The following is a 9,096-nucleotide window of genomic DNA, read 5'->3' as shown; positions in this document are numbered from 1 at the left end:
TGTTTAAAGTAAAGTAAAATATTAATTATACACTGAAAAATGGTTCAAATGAATAACGATACAATCCTAATGAATTTCAAGGTAAAACATATTCCCTTAGTATCTGAGAACAAAGCTGAATTTGTTCAATTAAAGCATCAAATATATAGTATTTGGTTCGTGTAAAACGTTTATCAGGAATTAATAATCAAGGAAAATAATTAATTGTCTTCATTAAGAAGTATTTGCGCCGCATTCTCAAAAAAACGCTGTCTTCAGAGAATTTACAATAAATTATTATGGAGTCTGAATAACTAAGCGCAAGTAACATGTGCAATCAGAAACCATAAATAGTAGTGGATAGGACGTACTTTCAGATGATCAGTTAACACTCCAGCACAAACATAGTGTTACTTACATACCCGCTTTAATTTTATGGATTCCACCAATATGCCAGATAATAAAACAAAGAAGAGCTAAATTGATTTTTTCCCATCGAAAATCCCAACTCAGACTTAAGCTTAAGAGCGCAGTATTCTATAATGGAGTTTAACAATGCATCTAACTGGTTGCAAAATGTCTAACTTGCTCGAAACTACGATGAATATTGAAAACTGATATGGCTTAATTAATGTTTGCTTATTTTTTGAGAGCAGCACTATGTATAACTTAAGGTCCCATGTTAAATAATGCTAACACCGCTTGGGATTAGATGATTAGACTGACTAATACAATAAACTGCCCCAACCTATTAAGATCTGTATACACCCTTCTCTTTCTTCTTCTACTTCTTCTTAAATGGCCATAACAGTCCATTACCGGGTTTTGGTCTGACGCAGCATGTTTCTTTAGCCGCCTCTGATAAGGGCACGTCTTCTCCAAGCGTGAATATCAGGTGCGGTTAGAGTTCGCTCAACTTGAGCACTGCATCTGAAGTATGGTTGAACTGTACTCTTTCGTCCTCCAACTGCCGCTTCCATACGCAAAACATTACTAAACCAATAAAGCCGCTGCATTTAAATTCGCTGAATTTTATCAATGCTCGTGGTTCATTCGGTTACTGTAGTCATCAAACTACGCAGGCGAGTTCTGCAAGCCACTGTCATTAAATCATCAACATTTACAAACTTATTGCCGATATACGACCTCAGTTGTTCGAAACTTGACATCCGGATTTCTTTAAATCATATTCAGACATTAAAGCACACAACTATCTCTTCAACAAAGTTATTTTATAAAAATTTCAATGTGTTTTATTTCAGGTTAAAAAACGCACCATCAAAATTGAAATTCTTAGTGTGATATAAAAAATTTTAGTGTGAATCTCACACCAACGTGCAACAATTTTAATTTCTATTTTATGACTGATGAAGAACTTTAATGTTCACCATTATTTGCAGGTGTATCCATAGAATAATCATCTTTTCGAGCTCATAGTCTACAAAAGATATAAGCGACTCCAACGCAAAATTGATTTAACGGAAGTGTGCTTTTTATTTATTTACTTCTTCTTAATGTTAGCAACTGAAGTGGTAAGTATCAATAAAAGAAAAACATAGAATATTGATTTTGCACCAATATAAATTTGGAATAACACGTAGAGAATTCCATCACAATACATTCCATAGAAACGAGACGCTGCAGCATATCCTTATGCATCCGCAATCAACGTTATTTATACAAAGCAAAGTAATTTCCTCTGCTGCACATTCCATGGCATGCAGGAAACTTATAAACCAAGCAATCAACCAAACCGAATCCAACAAAAATATGAAGAGCTTTCAGCGTTATTCAGTATTGTTCAGTGTCTATGGCACTTCATCCATTCGCTCTGGAGTACAACTTTACGCTAACGAAAAGGTGTAATGGTCTGCTGTTTTCGCATAAATTGGGAAAATATTACTGAATGTGCTCTTCACTTAGTACACATTGTGTTAATCGAAATATTATAAAGGAATTTGGAATTTATTTTTAATTTAAGTGAAAATGTACCTGAGGTACACTGAGAAGCAAGCTTCAGCATTTCGTGTATTTCAAGTATTTACGTGCTACTGAGGTTTATTATTGACTAATACGACTAAATCAGAACTGTGGCACAACCAAAAAGTATTTCATGTTATTTTATATTAAAATTTAATGAAATGTTACGCAAAAATTTACATGAGTTTAAATTAATACACTGAGGACATTTCAAATAATTAAAACGTTTTAAGTATTCAGTAGCTAAGCAGAGGCTTAGTGGACTAGTACGTATGAAAAACTCAGCTACAACTAATTTTATAACAACAATAACACAGCGAAACGGTAGTGGCTGAATGTTTGGCACTCCAGTAATGAAGCAATACTCACCGCAATCTGTATTCAAACAGAGGAAAACATGAAGTACATTTGAGGTACACAGAACGTTACAAATCGGTGGGCAGCTCCATTGCTGAAGCACACAATGAACCATCGAAGTGAGAGCCCATCACAAAATTGGCCTTCAGCACAATATGTTTTGGTACTCAGAGTACTGCGATGCTTTAACGCGTAGAGACCTGCATTCTGCTGCTCCGTATTGTTTGGAATGAGAATGTAGAATGCAAATAAATACTTTTAGGCACGGAGGCAGTTCGCTTACGTTTATGCAAGTGCACTAATTGAACCACATTCGAAAATGGCAAATCACTTACAGCAAAATGACGAATTTAATGAATAAGCTCCAGCCGAGTATGCAGTAAGGCATCTGTAGCATAGCAGCGGTTCCAAGAACACTGAAGCATGTAAAGTCATTACTCACTTGAATACAGTACAACTCTGAGGTTGTGCCATGTGAAGTGGTTCCACACAGCCCATTTGGATATGAAGTAACATTATATTCTACTGCAGGTGCTGGAAAGAATTGCGTTTCCATGCAAACGACAATAGTTGCAATTGCATGTTGCAATATCAAATTTCCAGCATTAATAAAAGAAAATTAAGTCGGAGATGAGATGCAGTCTAATCGGCATTTGCACAAATCATCCTTGACTCACCCAATGGGGTAAAATGAAATTTCATAGTTCTTGAATTGCAAAAATAGAGCAAAATTTTATTCGACTAACAAGAGAATTGCTTTTAATTACTTCAGTTGAGGTGAGGAATGCTTGTATGTTTCATAATATCAAGAGTATAACAGAATTTTGCACTACGAAATTGCATATTTATGCACTTAAAAATAAAAAAAAAACACAAAATGTATTAATTAACCATCGGGAATGCATGTTGTGCACTAAATAAAAAAACCCAATAAATTATTTAGATTTTAATAAATTACCATATAAATTTCAAAAACTTTTACAAAAGCTTTATACCAAAACAAATGTTTGGTTTTGTTCTAAAATTTGGAAAAAATATAAAAGAAACTTTATACAGGGTTATCTATTTTGTCTCTTCGAAAGTAAATATAAATAAAATACACTTATAATTTGAATCTAGTTCAAATTTTTATATCAATATATGGTTTAAGCCTTGCCTTGAGTTGCAAAATAAAGATTTATATAAATAATACCTATGTCAACATTTTTGTAGTAAAGATTGACAATTTTATGTTTAGCGGCTGTTGAACGAATCTTATTGTAAAATGGCAAACCTTAACCTAAACACATGATATCATGGATAATAATTATGCTTGACATATGTCACTATTTGTCAAGCGGCATTGTGTAACAGGGACATGAAGTGAGGAAGCATTTACTGTATGTACTGTCATTATACAAAAACTATATCAATATTCATATTCTATATTATATTCAGTATTTCAGATCTTCGAAGGTCTGAAACTTTTACGCCGTTCCAAATCGAAAACGGTGCCTAAATGTATGACAATAAATATATGATGTGAAAATCTTTGCTATTTTTAATGAGATTTATAATTTGTGAATCCAATTGTCATATTTGAACCAAACTGAGTCAATTGCATCTAGGACACATCAATATTTCAGTTCAACACCATATTTTTGTGCTGCAGTTAGCATTTAAAAAAATATCTAGTAAGAAAATATTACACTAATATCGTTTATGGAAATAATCATTTAAGAATTTAAACTTACTTCGTATACCGATAAACTTTAGTGACCTCAAACAATTACTCCAGTTTCACGGTTAGACATCTTCTTCATCTTCACTTATTACTTCCAATTGAACATATCTTTTAAACTTTTATCTATTCTATTCAAGTATTAAAGTCAGCTATAGAAAAATCTTTTCATTCTGCTAAAAGAGATTTAATGCAAACGTGAATTTAATTTAATAGAAGCAGTATTCATCCACTAATTCATTCAGTATTTTAGACTTGATACTTCAGCCATTTTCAACAATCACAGTTTCTTCCAATTTTTTATTAATTCTTTTAGAAAATTTAGGTCAAACATTCCTTAGTGTCTCTCATTCATTCGACAAAACCTTTCCTCCTCAAAAGGACAGTAGTATCACAACGGGCCATTATTTGAACTCAAATGGGGTTATGTATACAAGGCCGTCACCTCAACTTAACCTAACCTAACTTATCCTTCCTAACCTAACTTAAAAACTTGATTTTTCTTCATATATTTATAAATATTTCATGGACTTCAAATTATATTGGCATATATGTTTCAATATTAAACAAATGTAATGAATCATAAAGATTAAAATTTTAAATTAACTTTAAATGATTTGGAATGGTAAAGCTAACAACTGACCGTTATCCGAATCATGAATTATGTTATGGTATGATTCCATAGCCAGGAGTGTACTTCATCAATAGCTGCCATAAAAAGGAAAAAACTTCTTAGCTGATATGTGCAAGGCACCTTTCTTTGTGTGGTTACATTACAAAACCGCTTGGGGTTGTTTCCATTGCATTAAATCACAAATTAATGGGAATTAATTTATTGTGAGTTTGTGTAATTTCATGCGAAGAAACATCCTCCTAGGAAGTTCAATAACACTCCAGATTCCGGTTTCTTGTTGCTATTATTACACTCGTTTGTGTAAGCAAAACAAAAACAAACACCAATACAGTTTCAGTCGACAGTCTACAGTCAACAGTCAACAGTCGACAGTCGACAATCGTAAATATCTGCCAGTAATGCATGCACAAAAGCCTTATTAGAATGCATTTCGGTGCGGAAGCGGAAATACAGAGTGTGCATAACATGACACGTACTTACAGAATTACTTACATTTGCATTACCAAGTGAACTCACATATATTATTGCCGAGACTTATCAATGGTACTGCCTTAATGTCTATTAATGCAGAGTTTTCCTCATGCAAAATATAATTGCAGATTTCAGATTCAGGCTCAGATCGCATGTGAGCCTTGAAAGGAATTTATTTCAATTTCATTTCAATTTCGACTTGCACTTCATAAATAAACAAATTCTAGTAAATATTTTACGGATATTGCACATCATTCAGACAATTTTCCTCATATTTGCATAAAGCTTTGACAATTCTTTTTTCAATATTTTATATTTATTTACTGTAAATATATAAAAATAAAACATTAAAAGGTGATTTTATTTTTCTTTTTAAGTAGGAAGTTGGATATATTGAAAAAGTTAGCCTACAGGTGTTAGTGATATGTAAACTCTTTTAGTTTTTTATTAAAAGAATTAATACTTGCAAAATTTCAATCACAGTTAAAATTAAATATTTTTGTATTTGTAAAATAGCATTTTTTTTTTTAGTCTTATATTAATCAACTGTTTCAACTTATTTTACTCTCCAAAAACAATACAAAAACAGATAAAAATGAGAAAGTGGAAATGAAAAGGCCATACGCTTGGACAACCAAGAGATTACATATCGAAGCAAGGTAGCAAAAATCCTGTTGACCCAGCGAAAACGTGGAGAAGAACGGTCGAAAGTGAGCAAGCTGAAACGCGACATACATGGAACGTATCTACAGAGAACCACCAAACAGTCAAACTTAGAAGAATTATGGAGCCCCTATGTCCCAATGGCGGAAATGGGCAATATATGATAATAGTAGTTACTCTTTAAACATAGGTAAAGACTAATACACAAAGAATTTAATTTTCAATGGATGGATTTTAAACATAGCCAAGTTAAAAGACAGTTGTGATGTTAAAACTTCTTGAAAGAAAGTTAAAAACTTAGGCGGCTGTTAACAATGTTCGCCACACTTCAGCGGCATATTGGCCCAATGTAATACCGTTTATCAGTTCATATTCTAATATTTTGCGTCTATCCTCTCTACATTTTTACAAAAATTTGTACGTGTTCATATCACTAATAGATCTAATCTAATAGATTAAGACATTTAATTATAAATTATTTTTAAATCTTAACTGAACATACACGTAACATCGGTGAAAATAAACGTAGAAATAATTAAAAAGAAGTTCACTTATTAATTCATTATAATTTTATTTGACCAATCTTAGTTCGATAATAATCAAAAAACTTACTGTTAATTGATCATAATAACAATTAGTTCGAAATAAATATAGATATGCAAACATGTACACAAAAGGAAGAAAATCTTTATCAGATATTCACTGAAAAACGAATTACTTTCAATATCAAAAGAAAGGCAATGTGGGGCGATGGCCCATGGGCGCCAAAAGTAAAGGGGCGACAGATCGACGAAAAAAAATATACCCAAAGGTATTGATAGTACTGCGAATATTACTGACTATACCTGTGAAAGTTGCTTAATCTGATAAAAACCTATCTGCAATCGACAATGTCTCAACCCAGGTTAACAAACTTGGCAACTTTTTTAATCGAAAACGAAATCGCACGAAACATAGAGTTTAATGCAGTAGTAAGAGAGTTTGCCGATAGAAAGGCCAGAAAAGTAAAATCTTATTAATATTATCCAGAATAAATGTTTGAAATTATAAAGAAATATATAAAAATACATAATATGAGGTTCATTGTGCCTTGTTGTTTTCTAATTTATACTATTACTTTTACGTATAATAAAAAGTATTTATAATTTCATTACTGTTACATACAATTTTTTTTTCGCTTGATTTTCAATAGTAGGGTAGGGAGAGCCGTAGAATCGCACCCAGGGGCGCCGATAGTGTTAAAACTGCCTATAGGAGTAAAGGACTCTAAAACAATATATTTGTTTACGTTTTTCTCTGAAGTATTATAATTTCTTTATATTATTTGATTTCATTATAATCAATACTATTTTATGATATTGTTTTTTTATTGTTCTTACTTTAAAAAAACACTCTTATAACATCATTTCTCAATCTTCATTTAAAATAAAAATTATACAATTTTTACCCATACTGTAATATATAATAATTGCTTTAACATAATTCATTCATTCATTCATAATTCATAATTATTATGTTTTCGTATAATGATTATAATCCATTTTATTGTAAAGTCAGATTAATTGATTCTGTTACAACAACAACTACTAAATTATGGTTTCTTTGGTTGGAATGAAACGGTAATATGTAAAATCTACTATGAGAATAACACTTAACTCTAATGTTGTTGTTTTTTATCAAACAAAAAATTTAAGAAAAAAAAAATTGAGAAAGTAAACACTTACCAACAACAAAGCAGCAAATATTTATCAGGTTACACAAATATGCATGCATTATGAAGAAAAGCACTTAAATAAACACTTTAAAAGCATATACTAAACAAACGTTTTAAAGGAAATAATAAAAAATATGAAATTTAAACAGAATAATAAAAATTTATAATTACAAAAATTTATTTTTAAACTATTATTCCTTATTAGAGCATAACACAATATAATTATTGATTTAAAAAATATAAAAATAATAACAATCACTTTCAGATCTATTATAACTTCATATAATATTTTTACTATATATAAATTATTGAAAAACGAATTAGGAACTTTAAATTCTTATAAAAAATTAAACATTTAAACAAAATATTCTGCTTAAAATAATCCGAAGTTTATTCAAAAGACTTTGTCAATAAATATGCTTTAATGTAATCTCACCAAAAAAACGTCTACTCACAACAATAATGGAGTTATACGTAACAAAGCCACTCTTCCTCTTCCACTTATTTTTTTTGCTAATGCGTTGAAGCTAATCAGGGTTGCACTTTTGCCAATAATAAATAAATATTAAAAAAGTATTTATTTAGCTGTTAAGTTAATTAAAACTAATTGTAAAAAAGAATTTAAAATTTAAAAACCGGTATTAATTTATAAAAAGTTGTATTAGTTAAAAATTATAATGCTTAAATAATGCTAATATAAATAAATAATTTATATATTATTATTATTATTATTTTTAGTATTATTATATTTAAATATAAATGTTTATGGATTTATTTATATATTATTAAATGTTATGAACATTAAGTTGTAATATTTTGAACATATTAATCGATGTTTATGTTTCTAAGAAGTATAATTAAATATTCATTTTATAATAAATTCAAATTATTTAAATTTTGATATCTTAAATTTTATTTTTATTAATAATTTTTTAATTTATTAAATTATTTTTAAAAATAATTATTTATAAAAATAATTATTTATAATTCACACAAAATATTTGTTTATATTATACATTTACTATTAACAAGAAACATCAATTGAGGGACACTCTAATTAAGATTAATAGATGTCTATATTAAAATAAATATATAATTAATTTATAATTAATTCAACTGCATATAAAAATTACCACTTTCTTAAATATTAATTCTTTTTTTAATTAATAGTGCTGCCAGTGTGTCATCCTAAGGACTTATCAGTCAATGTGTTATAAGGTGTAATGAATCGGCAGTTCTGTTTTTTGAATGCGATGAAACTTCTGTGGCTATAGCTTATAGCTATAATAATTATTTCTATTAGTATTGATTTTGTTGACAAAACTTGTGACGTTTCAAATGTGATAAATATCTGTGTACTTTCCAGTAAGTAGTAAAGTGCTTTGCTCCACTGTCAGGTTAGATATTATAATTAAATTTGAAGTGTCTACTTCTTTGAAGTTTCAGTTTACAAATTTGACAGTGTATCTATACAGTGTGTAGCATCCTAGTAGCCTATCCAGGAAATGGAGTTAGATTTAAATCCACCCTTCCTCTCCTGACAATTTAAACAACATATATTATGTCTTGAAAACACTG

This window comes from Teleopsis dalmanni, chromosome 2, assembly GCF_002237135.1.
Source record: "Teleopsis dalmanni isolate 2A chromosome 2, ASM223713v2, whole genome shotgun sequence".
In the NCBI taxonomy this organism is placed as follows: Eukaryota; Metazoa; Arthropoda; class Insecta; order Diptera; family Diopsidae; genus Teleopsis; species Teleopsis dalmanni.
The sequence above is the reverse complement of the archived record's forward strand: the minus strand, read 5'-3'. Positions refer to the sequence as shown.